Source organism: Perca fluviatilis, chromosome 22, assembly GCF_010015445.1.
Source record: "Perca fluviatilis chromosome 22, GENO_Pfluv_1.0, whole genome shotgun sequence".
In the NCBI taxonomy this organism is placed as follows: Eukaryota; Metazoa; Chordata; class Actinopteri; order Perciformes; family Percidae; genus Perca; species Perca fluviatilis.
In genome coordinates, this window is record NC_053133.1 from 28,967,585 (window position 1) to 28,985,612 (window position 18,028).

At 44.5% G+C, this 18,028-nt stretch overlaps 2 protein-coding genes across 2 annotated transcripts in view; both read right to left on the reverse strand.

Annotated features, from left to right (window-relative positions):
- The window catches only part of LOC120552600 (NACHT, LRR and PYD domains-containing protein 1-like), a 735,215-nt gene that overhangs the window by 590,506 nt on the left and 126,681 nt on the right, over positions 1-18,028 (reverse strand).
- The window catches only part of dnah5l (dynein, axonemal, heavy chain 5 like), a 163,975-nt gene that overhangs the window by 37,354 nt on the left and 108,593 nt on the right, over positions 1-18,028 (reverse strand).

Here is an 18,028-nt window from a genome sequence, read left to right on the forward strand (position 1 = left end):
TGGAGTGTTTTTAAGGTGTGGGAGAACATGGAACAGGTGTGTGTGGTGGTGGTGGTGTGTGTGTGTGTGGGAGAGGTGGTGTGGTGTAGGTGTGTGGGGGGGAGCAAGTTGTGTGTGTGTGTGTGTGTGTGGCAGTCTCAGGATATGTGTGTGTGTTTGTGTGTGTTTGTTGATGTGTGTGTGTGTGTGTGCTTAGGTGTGATGGGCAGGTGTGTGTGTGTGTGTGTGTGTGTGTGTGTGTGTTTGTTGGTGTGTGTGTGTGTGTTTGTGTGTGTGTGTGTGTTTGTGTGTGTGTGTGTGTTTTGTGTGTTTGTGTGTGTGTTTGTGTGTGTGTGTGTGTGTGGAGTGTGGGGCAGGTGTGTGTGTGTGTAGGGGTGTGTGTGTGTGTGTTTGTTGGTGTGTGTGTGTAGGTGTGAGGACAGGTGTGTGTATATGTGTGTGTGTGTGTGTTGTGAAATTTTTAAACTGTCTTATCAAATTGTTTTCATTTATTAAACTAACTTTCCTGTATCAATAATGTTATTATATAACATCATGACCCCAATTCTCTGTAGCAGAAGAAAAGAGCAGATTATAATCTATATTTCACTAATTAGTGTGTGTGTGTGTAGAGTGTTAGGGCAAATTAATGTGTATGTATGTGTATGTGTATGTATGTGTATGTATGTATGTGTGTATGTGTGTGTGTGTATGTGTAGAGTGTTAGGAGTGTAATGTGTGTGTGTGTGTGTGTGTGTGTGTGTGTAGAGTGTGAATGTTAGGGGCAGGTGTGTGTGTGTGTGTAGTAATGGGTCAGAGGCAGGTGTATGTGTGTATGTTTATCTATGTTTATTGATGTAATATGTGTGTGTGTATGAGTATTCAACGAAAGGATGTGAATCTAAGTGTATGTGTGTATCTTTATTTAATTATGTATGTGTATGTTTATGTATATGTATGTATGTTTAGTGTGTGTGAAAATATGTTTATGTATTTTATGTGTGTGTTTTATGTATGTGTGTGTATGCAAGTGTAGGAGGCAAGAGTGTATGTGTGTGTGGTAGGTGTGTAGTAATTGTGTGTTTATTTGGTGGTAGTAGTATGTGGGGAGTGTAGGGACAAGGTGTGTATATGTATGTGTATGTGTGTATTTGTATTTTAAACTGTCATATCAAATTGTTTTTCATTTTATTAAACTACTTTGTGAAAGCAATATATTTCATGTTAAAGAGGACGAAAAAAATATCAAGGTACTGTTCTCTGTACAGAAGAGGTGAGGATCAGAGTTCGTGGAGTATAATCTATAGTGTAATAAAGATTTTGCTTCTTTGGGTAAAACTTAATATTTCCACTGGACTCCCCATTAGTTGATGGAACGGAATTTGAGCACAGAGGCATGATCAAATAATTGAAGGATGGAAATGACCAGTGGAAGGCCATCGTTGTATAAAGATAGGGCCGACCCTGGGTCTCCCATTCGTTGATGTGGGCATGTTGATGTCGTCTATGAAGGCAGTCATCCCTCTTTGGCGGGGGCGGGGCGTGGGTAAAGCCCACATCGTTGTCGATGTAGCTCTCCACGGTCGCTGGAACACGTGAAGACGGAAAGCCCAGCCAAGGAAGGTGGACGACAATTACCGTCTTATGGAAGTGGAAGGCTCCGGTCCAACTTATGAGGTGTGGAGCCCTGTCAGGGGACAGGACACCTAGTTACATTAGTCATTAGGCTGCATTCGGACATGCGCTCGGTGAAACAAAGATCTGGCGAATTCCTAGCGCAGAGCATACCTGCCAACACTCCCCGTTTTTTTACTGGCATATTTACCCATCTCCCGGACCCCCCCGTTTGTTATTTCTCCGGAAAACTCCTGTAATTTGCAGCACGGCCCAAACTCCCTTTATCAATAATCAGACCAATATGTTTGTCTAATGTTGATCAGTTGCCAGATCTTGTATGAAACATTCTATTCACACAATCCACCATTTACAATGTTCAACCCATTTGTCACCTCAACCTGGCAACCTAGAACCCTCAACCTGGCAAACCTAGAACCCTCAACCTCTAGCCCTCAACCTGGCACCCTAACCCTCAACTTAGCAACCTCTTAACCCTCAACCTGGCACCTCTAACCCTCAACTTGGCAACCTCTAACCCTCAACCTGGCAACCTAAGGAGGAACCCTCAACGCTGGCAACCTCTAACCCTCAACCTGACAACCTAGAACCCTCAACTTGGCAACCTCTAACCCTCAACCTGGCAACCTAGGAACCCTCAACCTGGCAATCTAGAACCCTCAACCTGGCAACCTCCTAGCACCTCAACCTAAGCCAACCTAGAACCCTCTTTCCTAACCCTAACCTCAACCTTGGCAACCCTAGAACCCTCAACTCCTCTAACCTCAACCTGGCACCCTCTAACCCTCACACCTGGCAACCTAGAACCCTCAACTTGCAGCAAACTCTAACCCTCAACCTGACAACCTAGAAACCCTCAACCTGGCAACCTAGGAACCCTCAACCTGGCAACCTAGGAACCCCTCAACCTGGCAACCTAGAACCTCAACCTGGCAACCTAGACACCCTCAACCTGGCAACCTAGAACCCTCAACCTGGGCAACCTAGAACCCTCAACCTGGCAACCTATAACACTAACCTGGCAACCTATAACACTCCAACCTGGCACCCCTTAACCTCAACCTGGTCACCTATAACACTCCAACCTGGCACCCTTGTTAACCCTCAACCTGGCAACCTCTCTCTAACCCAGTTGATCTCTGCACAGCAACTTTAGGTCAAGTTCAGACCAAAGCGAGCTGATAGAAAAGGCAGGTGAAGGTGGTGTGTTCCGCAAAAAAGAAATGGAAATATAGCTGTAAATTTCAAAACAGTGTTAGGAACACAATTGACGATGCATCTTACCTCTAGTCATATTGACCACTCCAGCGCTTTTTGTAAGGTGTGTCACATTGATTTGAATGTAGCCCGCAAGGAAAAATGACATTACCCAGCACATTAAACTTTTTTTTTAAAATATATACAGTATATTGGCCGATATATTGGAATATCGGATTTTTAAATCACCAATATTTGTATCGATGCATCGGCCTTAAAACCCTTTTATCCATCGGCTCTATTTAGTATCTGAAAAACATGAGTTAGTTTTTGAAAAGAAGACTTTCTGTCTGACCTTAATCATGACGGTCTTATGCACCCCTCGTTCCCGTCTTCCGATCAGCAGCACGCCTTCCTCTGCTTCCACGATGGTCTGCATCAGAAGTCTGTCCTCACGTTATCCACGTTAGAACCAGGATGGCCGAGTAGTCGGGACGTGGTCTTTGGGTAAACGTACTCTGGCACCTGCAACATCGCGAGACAGTAGGTAACTTATTCAGCATCAAGTTGGCTAATGGAAAACATCAGCAAGTGTCTTTATCCCTCCTGTTGTCCACGGGGACGAAATCTGGACCCTATTTTTCAAAAAGTCTCCATATCAGAAATTTTGGTTCTCTTCAAACAATTTTGTCCAAAAACTAACGTTGATGGTTCCCTACAGCTCTTCACAAAGTAAATACATGGATCAGGTCACTACTTTCATTGAATTGGAGTGTTTTTAGTCAAATTATAACATTTGAAGAAAAACTATTGATAAAAAACTTTGAAAAAAGTGACAAAAATGTAAATAAATTTTCAAAAAGTGACAAATGGTATGTTTATGTGTCTGTGTGTGTCAGTGTCTCTTTTGTGCACGTGTAGTTTAGGTTTGTGTGTGTGTAGGTCACAGTGTGCATTATATCGCTGTGGGATTTGTAGCTCTGTCTTGTTGCCATGTTGGTAGTGTGGGACCTGCAGCCATGGGACTGCAGATAACTAGCCTGAGGCTAACTCTGGTACAATGCAATCAAATGGCAACATTTATGTTACAAAATGTACATGGTCCCTAACAAATAAGATGAATAAATAAATGTATAAGACATGTATAAGAGATAAGACTCAGAATATGTGGAAAAATCTCTTTGAGAACAAATTTTGAAAAACATCAAGTGTTGTGTCAAAGAGTCCTGAACATGTGGCCATGAATCTGTCTGCAGGAGACATCAGATGGAGTGTGTGTGTGTGTGTGTGTGTGTGTGTGTGTATAAAGAGATTTGGACCTTGTTGGACCAATGCTTCCACTGGCCCTGCCTCGTTGACGGTAATCCCAAGATGGTCTGTTCATCCTGGGTGAGCGTAGGTCCAGAGAGAGACGTAGCTGTGGTTCGTGAGACACACAAACACTACAAACAGGGACTGTTAGAGCCCCCTAGAGGACACATCACACTTACACCACATCGAGGGTACACACGCCCTCTAAACACACACACCGCTACAATAACACAAACAACAACACACCCACACTACACATAGACAGACACACACACAGACACACACACACCACATGACACAGACATACACACACACACACACACACCCACACACAGGATACACACACACTAACACCACACACTGACATACATACACACACATACACACCCAATACACACATAATACAATAATAATAATAATAATAAATACATAAAACTACACACTATACACACACACACACACACACACACACACATACACACATACACACACAATACACAATAACACAACACACACACACACACACACACACACACACAACACAGACACAATATACACACCCACACATACACACACACACACAACTCCATTAACCATTACACACACACAACCAACACACACACACATACACACACACAGACACACACAAACACACACACACACACACACACACACACACAGTGACACACACACACACCATTACATACATACAGACACATACACACACACACCGATACACCAACACACACATAATACACAATAACAATACACACACTGACACATAATAATAATAACACCCACATTACACAGACACACACACACAAAGACACACACAGACACACACACACACACACAGCACACAAAGACACACCGACACACACACAGACACACACACACAGAAAAGACATTAACACCTGACACACACACACACAATATCACACATAAAGACACACCGACATTAGATACACTGAATCATAACACCACCAACCGACACACACACACAGACACACTGATACACACACAGACACACTGGACACACACACAAACACATCACACACAAATATCACACACTACACACACAAAGACACACACCCACACAGATACACTGACACACCAACACCAACACACACACCGACACACCAACGCATTATCATCATCAACATCATCACCCCCACCTCCAGGAAGGCTCCATCATTGGCCCTTGTCAGCCCAGCTCCAGGGACCACCCGAGACCACATCACCGCAAAGACAAAAAAGATGGCTCCACGTACTACCTCACGACAACCCTGTTCTCATCCGCTGGTAGCAAAGTCCCTGAACACACACAGACAGACACAGCACACACACACACACACACACACACACACACACACACACACACACACACAGTAGAACTTAAACCATCAGGTATCAGCCAACACACGGGTAAAGAGCTCCCGCTGAGCAACAGTTTGTATTATTAAAAAGAAATCGCTTTCACTCTGCCACAGCCGTGTCACGGGAGGTGGTACCCGCAGCAGGTCGACATCAATGATGTACATATCACTCCAACACCTGCATCTTAGGAGATACTGCAGTGGACACAAAGTCCAACAGGTCCTGTGGAGTGGACAGAAACACACATTTAAATCAGATATTCCTTTAGGATTTTCTCAGGTCCGCTTTCACACCTAGAATCTCTGCAAGGGGGTGAAGTTGGAACTGACGCAGTGCCGGTTTAGGCGTTATCATAAGGAGGTGTAATGCTTTAACTCAGTCCTTCCAACAAAATGGTTGTGGATTGCTATGGGCAACAATCACTTAAAAAATGCGCACGGAATATGCTATATATGATATTTACGCAACTTTATGCATGAAATTGTGGAACTTGTAAAAACCAGTTTGATGAAAAAGAGAAGAAAAAGTGATTCCCCCCACCCAACAACCCTGCTTTTCGATGATGTTCAATGCGCCACTGCATCACGCTCACTCATAACGTTCCCATGGCAACAGGGGAAATGGCTGCCCTTGTGTGAAGTAAACGCAACATTTTTAAACTTTCCTATATATAGCTAAGACTTTGCAAATCGTAAAATGGGGATTATGAAATCATGTAAGCACCATTACATTATTTTATGTTGAAATCTGCAATTTATAAGGCAAAAGTGGCGCACATTTGAAAAATGCCCCCCGTGCTAAATATGCAGACCTTTGGCTTATTATGTGTTGAATTAGCAATCGTGATTAAGGGCTTTTTCTGAGGGACTGATAATACTAAAATGAATAAAATGAAAGCTAAAACTAACAACCAACCTTAAAGGGATATATATATATATATATATATATATATATATATATATATATATAACATGTAAAACACTGACTGTGATGAATTTTCTCTCTGCATGTTATTTTTTTAACAGAAATGAAGAGAAGTGCTTCCACTGTAGCAGCAGCTGAAGCAGAGGTGAGGGCCTGCTGATCTTCGAGCCGCCTGTAGCCAGGCTGTGGATCGGGCCCCTGTCTAGCACCGTGGAACCCATGAACACCATCCGCTCTGACAGACGCGGTGATGTGTGTCTAAATCATTGTAGGAAGACACTGGAGGGATGCTACTTTACCAACACCTCGGATTGAGTTTAGTTTGTTTCAGAACATAAATACAACAGTGAGAAACCCAAATGTTAAGCACCTAACCATAACCACGCCTAACTCGAAGCCGCTAGCAAAACATCTATAAACTACAATCATGTGAGGATGTGATAGAAAGTTGTAATGGCTTTTATAAAACCTCACCCAAAGGACGTACTCAAATGTAAAATGAAGTTACACAAAATGGCTAGGGTGGATAAAAGAGAGATTGATTTGGTAATATGGATGATGTTCAAAGACTGAGATGAATACAATGCAACATATAAATTGAAGCACCATTCTAGATAAAGCCTAGAGGAGAGGAAAAAAGCCCTTTATCGGGATGAATTGTAGATGAGAATTTGTTGTTTTGTGTGTGGTGTGTGTGTGTACGTGCAGTATATACATATGTGTGTATATGATATATTTGTATTCATGTATTCTCCTCAATGATTTGTATATGCATTGCAGGAAGATTTTGTTAAATAAGTATATTTGTGATGCTTGTAACCCCATGTGGGATGGGCCAAAATGTTTGGTATGACACAAAAATAAAATATAACCAACTAAGTACATATTTGAAGGGTTAAAACGTTTCCAGATAAAATAACAGAAGCAATTTAGCTTGCATATTTATACTATATAATACAAGACTGTGATGTTTTCGACAGCAGTGTAATACAGTTTTTACCGTAAAACCACGGTGTAACACCTTGCAGCAGGGTCATGGGGATCCGGGTCTCCGCTCAGCCAGCGCCAGAGTTTGTTGTGCCCAAACCGAAGTTCAGGTTCTCATCCAGATGGCGCTACTGGACCGGGCCCAGCACGCATCCAGATGTACTCTACCTGACACACACACACACACACACACACACACACACACACACACACACACACACACACACACACACACACACACACGCTGTGTAACCATACTGAATAAAAACATCTGGAAGGTAAAGAGACCTGCCTCGACCCCCCTCCAACCTTCTTGGCTTTGAGCGCCTTCCTCCACAGGTGTGGAGAAGATGTCAGCTGTCCAGTCGCTGGTGGTGACGCCCAGCGTATTAACATCTCCGCAGGGCCGATGGCTTAGGGTTCATCCATCAAGCGCGAAATGCGACCGACATGGCCTTCATCAGCGCATGGATGCAGGCAGTCTTCCCCGGCGCCACTGACCCAACGCCATCATCATACCTGCACACAAACATGTTCATAAAGGAACACGCACTGATCGCATTTAGCTTATTCAATCATAACCCCCAGAGTTAACTAGTACATACCATACCCTTTCATCTCAGTGGCAGTAAGCTGTCCGCAGGCTCCAGGCATCAGCCAATCACAGAACAGGCAGGTGAATGGAGTAACGACTGTCCATAAGTGACGATTAACACGCTAACATACCTTTAGCGAATGTTGTGATTGTAGAGTCACAGCGTGTACAAAAAACGTAACGATGAGAACAGATCTTCTAACCGTAAACAAATGGAATTCATATTCTCAGCGGAAGAATATAGTACTTGAGGAATGATTTGCTTTGCAGCAAGCCTGTCTGAGAATATAATAGTCCCTGGTTTGTTTACGGTTAGAAGATGGCTGTGCCTCATGTGACCTTGCTATTTATACACGCTGCAGATTCTCCAAATCACAAATACAAAATAGGAACAGTTGGCGATACTTCGCACTCTATTGGGAGCAGTAGGCTAGCTTGGAACCAGTTACCTGCAGGATCTAAGTGCTAGGCTAAGCTACTGCGGAACCAGACAGCCTTTACAACACACACGGACACAAGAAGGGTGTGCGTATGGACTTAACGCCTAACTCTGGGGGATACGTGAATAAGCTAAAGTCTCCAATAAGTCGGTGGTTCCTTTAACAGGAACGGCCGAAGCCTCGTCTCCTGAGACAGCGCAGGAAAGTGTATATTCCTCCAACGCTTAGATTTTAAAGTGCTTATATTATGCTTTTGGGCTTTTTCCCCTTCCTATTGTGGTAATATCTTTGTGCACGTTATAGGTTTAGGTATAAGTGAAAAAGCCCAAAGTCCCCCCAAAGGGACTTACCATCTCCAACAGAAAACACTGTTCACCAACTGCTCCAAAACAGCTCTATTGTAGTCGACAGCCTTTACTTCAGAGACAAACGCTATAATGCTCGCCTAGCTGCTGCGTAGCATGGCCTCACCATACCTGCTTCTGACTGGCTAGTAGTCCTTAACCCTAGGTACTGGCTAGGGCACGCACTAATACTCTGCTTCCTGACTGGCTAGTAGTCCTTACCTAGGGTACCTCACACGCACTCATACTCGGCTTCTTGACTGGCTAGTAGTCCCTTACCTAGATACTGTCAGGGCACGCTCCTCATACTCTGCTTCTGACTGGCTAGTAGTCCTTACCTAGGGTACTGTCAGGGCATGCCCTCATACTCTCCGCTTCTGACTGGCTAGTAGTCCTTACCTAGGTAACTGTCAGGGCATGCCCCTCGACACTCTGCTTCTGACGGCTAGTAGTCCTTACCTAGGGTACTGTCAGGGCACTCATACTCTGCTTCTGACTGGCTAGTAGTCTACCAGGGTACTGCACGCACTCTCATACTCGAGTTTTCTGACTGGCTAGTAGTCCTTACCTAGGTACCGTCAGGCACTTCTCATACTGAAGCAGTGCGTACAACAGAAAGATGGTGTTTTTTGAGGTCTTTAAGACCTTTCTATAGCACCACCTTAAGGACTAACTTTACATGTTTAGCTCCATTACTGTTTAGGGTTTTAGGAGAAGACAAATCCTGAGAAAGTTTGCTTTGGTTGAGTTGTAATGATGTAATGATGGGTACCGTGGTCGGACTCTCTGCGTCTCGTGGAGCTGAACCAGTTTGAGGATCCAGGGGGGATGAGGGATCAGGACCGGGCCTGCCCAGCCTAACTGAAGATGGATGACTCTCAAGTCTGGATACCCGCTTATCCAGAACTACAGAGGAAGATTGTAACAAAACTAGTCTCTAAAACACATTCATATGAAGGAAAGACACTGCCATGTACTTGAATGAATACAAAGGACAGCCATAGAATAAAGCAGTCCCCTTTACGGTTAAACTTATTATGGAATAGTTCCAAAATGCAAATGTTTACGCTTGTCTCCCCACGCCCAAAACCCTTCTGATTAGAAACTCTACGATAGTTTGCATCAACAGAGCCCGTGTTCTGAGTGTGTGTTTCAGTAGCTTTGTAGTGAGAGAGAGAAACTTCACGATACCAGGAAACAGATCATTGATCGGGACTCATGAACAGAGGCTCGTCCTCGTCGACCTACAAGACACGGAGAGAAGCTAATGGACGATAAAAATCAACATAAGTCAAGGTCAAGGAGTTCTTTATTATCCCCCGAGGGGCAATTCGTTTTGCAGCAAATAAAGTGCAAACATAAACGACACATCAGACAACAGACACTATCGATGGAGAGAACACAAGTAAATACATACTACACAAAAGTCCACATCTCATATTGAATTATTAACAAAATCTATAGCAGGAACAAAAAGAGTTTTTGTGTCTGTGTGTCCTGCATTTAGGCAGACAGAATTCGCGGCCAGACAGCAACAACATGAAGTAGCTTCGTTCGAGGGGTGGCTTATATCAGCCAGGACTGACTGGGCCTTCTTCAGGGTCCTTGTCTCGTCTTAGAGATTTTAAGTCCGGCCAGAGAGTTCAGGGGAAATTTTTCCACACACTTTAGTAATGTATTGCAGCCTGTTTTTGTTTTTAAGAGTGAGGGACCCAAACCAGCTCACAAAGGCAAAGGAAAGAACAGTTTCAATAAAACAACAATAAAACATCCTCATAAAGGTCTTACCGACATTAAAATTCAAGCGGCTTTACAATAAAAAACATAACGCTGGTGTGCTTTTTTACAGACGAGCGCAACCTGAGGCTCCGAAGGTGACAGTGGTACACCAAGACCAAGAGTAATGCATTACAAAAGATATGTAAAACATTGCACATGCACTGCAGGGGCGGAGCTAGACTCTCAGTACAGTGGGGGCGGAGCTTCATCATACAGCAAGAGCGCAAAAGTGACAAAAACTTTGAAAACGCAACAGAAACCTAGGCGGGCCGACATTTTTGTGAACCTAAATTAATATCGAAGGCCGATCAAAACTGCAAGGGCCGGATTTGGCCCTGTGGGCCTTGAGTTTGACAATACATGTGCTTTAAACAATACTGTAAACACATTGTAGTTTCTGTGATCTATCTGTAGTCCAGGGCCTCTGTGTTATGTTAGCATCATAAGCAATAACAAAGTTAATGTCTTATCATTTCATTTAATGTGTTTTATATTCAACTTCCTCTACCCAAAATGTTTGTTAATGAGCTCCCATCAATGTTACCTGCTGGCCATGTGTTCAAACTGCTAAACAGGAAGAGGGAGCTTCCAATGGGCTTTATAGTAGAGGGGGATCAGACTGTACCATTCTGGGTACAGAGAGGGAGTTTCAGGGAATAGTCTTTTTAAAGTTCCTCTCTTGGCACTGATTAAACCTTGAAAAAACATGCACACACACGCACACACACACACACACACACAAAACACACACACACACACACACACACACACACACACACACACACACACACACACACACTCACCAGTTTGAGAGAGGGGTCACGTCTCTCAGGACTCTCATCACTACAGTCGGCTCTGGTTCTGACGGGTTGGATCTCTTCACGCGCCGAAGGCCCTCAAACGGACAGAATGTTCCTCAGACCGAAATCATAATGGACCTGGTGTCACAAAACACACTGTCAGGGTTCCAGACGGTGTATGTTGGTCGGGAAAGAAAAATGGGAAATCACACTTTGACTTTTAAAGAAGTCCTCTTAGTGATGTGACCCGTTTTTTAGGGCTACAACATTTTTTGTCACATACAGCTAAAAAACCGTAGCCTAAAAACGCATCACATCACTTAGAGCAGGGATCTTCAACAGGGGTCCGGACCCCGTGAAACTCCTCAGAGTCACTGCAGGGGGCCTCAAATTATTGTTAATTTTTGAAAGTTTTTTCAAATATTAAAAAAGTCTAACATGATTCCAACATATTATTAGTAAGCAAATATAAATCCACTGATGGTAGGTTACTGGCCAATAGGTAATGTAGTACCTATAGCGTATCCACAGATACAGTTCATCCCAAAGGAGTGACTGTTCACAATTTTCGGTTTAACATTAAAACGTGATTTATAAAATCATGCCAACAATTATTAGGCTATTTATATAGCTTAGTATTCTATGCAAAAAAGGTATCTATAAATGCTTTAGGCGCTGCCTAAAAGTTATTGTAGGACCAGATTAATATGCAACTTTATACAATATATGTAGTAGGAGTCCCTGACCTTTCAATTAAAGGGGCCTTGACTTAAAAAACGTTTGAAGACCCTGACTTAGAGCACCTTTATAGATTATTTTTGGGGTGTTTCTGCCTTTATTTAACAGGACAGCTAGGTGAGAAAGGGAGAGAGAGAAAGAGGAGGGGGAAGACATGCATGAAACCGTCATAGGTCGGACTCAAACCCTGGACCTCTGCGCCGGAGGCATAAACCCACAAAGTATATGGCGCCTGCTCTACCCACTGGTCCAACCCGGCCACATCCCACTTTGTTATTAGCAATGATAAAGAAAAAGAAATGGGTCAGGCTAATGTTGGTCGTATGTTGGTCGTGGTGGTCCGACCTGTTTGGGAGCTGCTCCTCTCACACAGCTTGTAGAGGGTGTAGAACTTCCTGCTGAGGACCTGGTTGTCACGGAAACCCGCTTGGCCAGTTTGACCCCTCATGATGATGAAGCCGGTCCGGGACCATCATGGCCACTCGTATGAACTGGATCTTCAGGTTCTCCTGGCAGCTCCTGGCGACCAGCCGTAACCGGGTTCTGGAGGACAGAGAAGTTACTGGTCAAGTCTGAACATTGCAGACTGATGTCATGAAGTAGTATATAGTACAGGCCAAAAGTTTGGGGACACCTTCTCATTCAATGTGTTTCGTTTTTTTCATGACTATTTACATTGTAGATTCTCACTGAAGAGCATCATTAACTATGAATGAACACATATGGATTATAATATTTAATAAAAGCAGTCTTATATTTTTAGATTCTTCCAAAGTAGCCAACCTTTGATTTTTTATTAATAAGGGGAAATAATTCCACTAATGAACCCTGACAAAGCAACACCTGTGAAGGTAAAACCATTTCAGGTGACTACCTCATGAAGCTCATTGAGAGAACACCAAGGGTTTGCAGAGTTATCAAAAAGCAAAGGGTGGCTACTTTGAAAGAATCTAAAATATAAACAAGTTTTCAGTTATTTCACACTTTTTGTTAAGTACATAATTCCATCTGTGTTCATTCATAGTTGTGATGCCTTCAGTGAGAATCTACAATGTAAATAGTCAGGAAAATAAAAAGGAAACGATTGAATGAGAAGGTGTGTCCAAACTTTTTGGCCTGTACTGTATTTATGACACGCCAACTCATGCTATATTGGCGGTTATCAAGACGCTTCTTACCGATTTTAGCGTGTTTATCAACGCCATTTGGCCTCCATTGACTTACATTATCTTGCTATGAGTGTGTGTGAATTTACCGTGAGCGTAGTAGGGTGGTACGGTTCCCTCGTCCGCTGGTATCGCGGTTTTAGGTCACGGTTTTCGGTTCTGTACGGGTTCTTTGTTTTTTTTCTTTTAATCTTTAACACTCCAGAAATATACTTCAGCAATTGAAATAACTTGCATTTATCAAACTGCCAACTTCAGTGAAGTTCTTACAAAATGTATCCTTTAAAAGAAAAAGAGAGGAACTCTTAACGTCCGAATAAGTCAGAATACATTAAACATAAAAACTGTTTATATTGTTAGTTAATTTTCTATCCTGGCCTGGGCTGGGACACAGTCATACCGTTTGATGAAGTACTTATTGGACTTACAATAACGAGGCTAGCTGTCAGGTCCTCCTGTATACCTCTCATCTCCGTTTTTTCACGCGCACGCATTTAGAAAGTGGCCTGTATGTTTACACTGTGACGTTGCAGGCTGCCGTCCGGCTGTATAGCGAGACATACACGCCGGATAGCTCAAAATGCGTACTGATAACACGCCACTTGGCTTTAGGAGGGTGGGCGTTAACGTTACACAAATTCATAATGCCACGCTTGGAACTTTGTGGTGGATCAGTTTGAGAACTCAGATTCTAAGGTTGTTCAGTCTTAGACCTCTAACTGTTCTAAGGGTTAAATTTACACTGCTAGGTACCTCATTCCCCCTGCTCTGGTGTTTACTTTCCCCTCTCATTCTCCTGCTCTGGTGTTTCCCCCTCTCATTCCCCTGTTTCGCTGGCGGTTCCCTCTCCTCTTTTTTCCCCTCTCTTTCTTTTTTTTTCTCTTCTCCCCTCTCATCTCGAGAGGGGGAAGCCAGACCCACGTGACGGGTTCGTCCAATCACCTGCCATGTGTTATGCTCGCCACGCTCATCCCGTCGTCATTTCCAGTAAGTGTTTTAACATAAGTGTTTAATTTTGGGACAATACTAACCATCGAAAGTTGGCACTACGGCAGGAAGTGGTCAGTGCACGTTAGCAGTGTACTGACGGCAGTATCCCGAATGAGATGTAGCCTATTTTTGAGTTCTTGGTTTTATCGGCTATACGAATTCCGTTCAAAAACGTTCCTGATATTTCATTGTGGTAATTTATCCTGGCTCTACAGTCAACAATGACTAAATCCATGTCATTTTAAAAGCTTAGAAAGATAGTCAGTTACATTTGTGTCTGAGGACATTTACATCTGTTAACCCCCAAAGAGCTCTGTTACCATGGTGAGGAAGATGCGAACTCCGGGTCCATGTCCACTCACGTCTCCGGCGGTGAAGACGAACTGCTTCCTCTTGTTCTTCTTACACTGCAGAACCAGCAGATCTGCTGGGCGGCCACCGACAGTACCGGCAGCTCGATGCGGTTAAACTCATCGACGCAACCCCAGGCTCCGCCGACCCGCCCCAAAACACCCACGAAACACAACAAAAAAAAAACAAAAACACACACACACACACACACACAAAGGGCCCCACCCTCAAGAACACACCCACACAACACAAACACACACCACACACACCCACACACACACACACACACACAGAGACACCACACACACACACACACACATAAGACAACACACTCACTGCTGAGCGCACTAGACAACACACACACTGCCGAGCACTAGACAACACACACACTGCCGAGCACTAGACACACACACACACACACACACACCTTTGTAGATGCGTCCGAGTCCTCTGTAGTCCATCTGGTCCGAACAGTTGAAAACCACCACGTATTTCCCCAGACAGCGACCCATGTCTTTAGTGGTCTCAGTCTTACCTGAACACACACACACACACACACACACACGTGCACACACACACACACACAGACACAGACAGACACACACACAGACAGACACACACACACACACACACACACACACACAGACAGACAGACAGACACACAGACACACATTCACACAGATAGACACACAGACACACACACACAGAGACAGTCAGACACACACACACACAAACACACATTCACACAAAGATACACACACACACACACACACACACATACACACACACAGAGACAGACAGACAGACAGACAGACACACAAAGACGCAGAATTAGAGCAACATGCAACAAAGTCAACATAAGAAGATTTCCCAGGAAACCTGAGCTGTGGTACCTGTTCCTGCGGGACCGGCCGGAGCCCCCCCCATGCTCATCCCCAGAGCCTGAGACAGAGTGATGTAACACCTGGACGGATAGAAGAGACACAGATACAGCTTCCTTTATTCCCAAAGTTTCTACACCTCACTTAGACATTTACACATTCATACTGCCAGTCATCGATGACAGAGGGAGCACACTGACAAAGGCTTACGGCAAAGTGCCAGATCCATAAAAATGCTAGAAGAAAAATATTTGAAATAAGAAGAGAGTAAATACAATAAAAAAGGACGAGATAAGACGCGTTTGGACCTTGGAGCATTACTATGATGATGGAGGATTTGCACCGTAATATTTTTATTTGTAATCTTCTGCATGTGTGTGTGCGTGTGTGTGTGTGTGTGCTGCTGTGTGTCCCTGTGTGTGTAACAAGCATAGTGTGCGCGCGCTGTGCACGAGCCTAGGAGCATTTTACTAATGCTCTGTTAAAATAACAATGAAATGCTGCGTTATTGACTTTAGACCAGGTTTTTGTTGGTCAATGGTGCAATCACCAGCACGCCCAGAATGGACCTGAACACACCTCCCTGTAAGACCAGCACGCCCAGAATGCACCTGAACACACCTCCCTGTAAGACCAGCACGCCCAGAATGCACCTGAACACACCTCCCTGTAAGACCAGCACGCCCAGAATGCACCTGAACACACCTCCCTGTAAGACTAGCACGCCCAGAATGCACCTGACCACACCTCCCTGTAAGACCAGCACACCCATGGGCCACAGATGGGCACAGGTGCATTTGTTATTTAAACGACTTGGGCGCTGGACGGGAAACTGACAACTGGGTCGGTCTTAAACTAGCAAAGACACTTGCGTCGGGCTTTGCGCTGCGCTGCGCCGGGTGCGAGATAGGTCCCTTAATGTGTCAGGTGTGTGTGTGTGTACCTGTCTGTCAGCGGGGTGATGACCAGTCGGTCCGTACAGCCCAGGTACTCGTTGCAGTAGCTGAATTCCACGTCTGTGATCTGGATCACACATCTGTCCATCTCCTCCAGGAAGTAGAACCTGGACTGTTTCTGCCACTCAAAGTCGGCTGCAGATCGCACGTTCAGACACACCTGGTGTACAAAATAACACATAATAACACATGATACTTGGATCCATATTAACAAGGAATGCACCTGAATCCAGATTTTTGGGGTTCAGCCGAATATTGAATCCACTGGTTCAGATTCTGCTGACTCCGACACCGAATACAGAATCCTATCTATCATTTTCCCAATTGCTGCTTTCTGGCTAGTGGCTGATCTGAAGCCCACTGTTTTGGTGCGGTTAGGGGCAAAGCAAAGCTGGAAACGCTCGTCTGGTTAATACAAGTTTTTAGCTGTGACTGTCCTTCCTTTGCTGTCCACACTAGGGATGCACCGAATCCAGAGTTGTGTATTGTTTAGGGTCCTCGCCACCACCAGATCAATCAGCATTGAACAGACTGAACATGTAGCTGGACTTGAATGGCCTTCTTTTGACTGAAAGTACTGCCAAACAACAACTTGGCTCGGCTCACCAGTTCCATGTCCACTTCCTCACAGCCTACTGCTCACCAGTTTCATGTCCACTTCCTCACAGCCTACTGCTCATCAGATCCATGTCCACTTCCTCACAGCCTACTGCTCACCAGATCCATGTCCACTTCCTCACAGTCTACTGCTCACCAGATCCATGTCCACTTCCTCACAGCCTACTGCTCACCAGATCCATGTCCACTTCCTCACAGCCTACTGCTCACCAGATCCATGTCCACTTCCTCACAGCCTACTGCTCACCAGATCCATGTCCACTTCCTCACAGCCTACTGCTCACCAGATCCATGTCCACTTCCTCACAGCCTACTGCTCACCAGATCCATGTCCACTTCCTCACAGCCTACTGCTCATCAGATCCATGTCCACTTCCTCACAGCCTACTGCTCACCAGATCCATGTCCACTTCCTCACAGCCTATTGCTCACCAGATCCATGTCCACTTCCTCACAGTCTACTGCTCACCAGATCCATGTCCACTTCCTCACAGCCTACTGCTCACCAGATCCATGTCCACTTCCTCACAGCCTACTGCATTGAACGCTCCACCTACGTAAACACCTTCCCGTAATCAATTGTGCTAAGGTTCGGCAGAAACCCTAACCCCTGTCAAAAAGCCCAATATTCGGCAAATATTCTGAAGCCCAATCCTGGATTCGGTGCCTCCCTGACATTAAACCATAATCTCTCGTCCGTCTGTCGAACCCACCAGCTCGTCGAAGATGTCCCTCTGGTGGACGTGGATGGTGATGAGCGTCTCGTACTTGGTCCTCTCGTTCCTGCTCAGCTCCCTGGTCGTCATGTCGATCAGCTCGTTGAGGATGTCCAGGAACTTCTGATTGGTCGTCTGCATGATCTGTCAGCCAATCAGATAAAAGTAGAAGACAGTAAAGGGGAGAGGATCTGCGTGGCAATGTTATCCCTCCAGAGGTGGAATGTAACTAAGTACATTTACT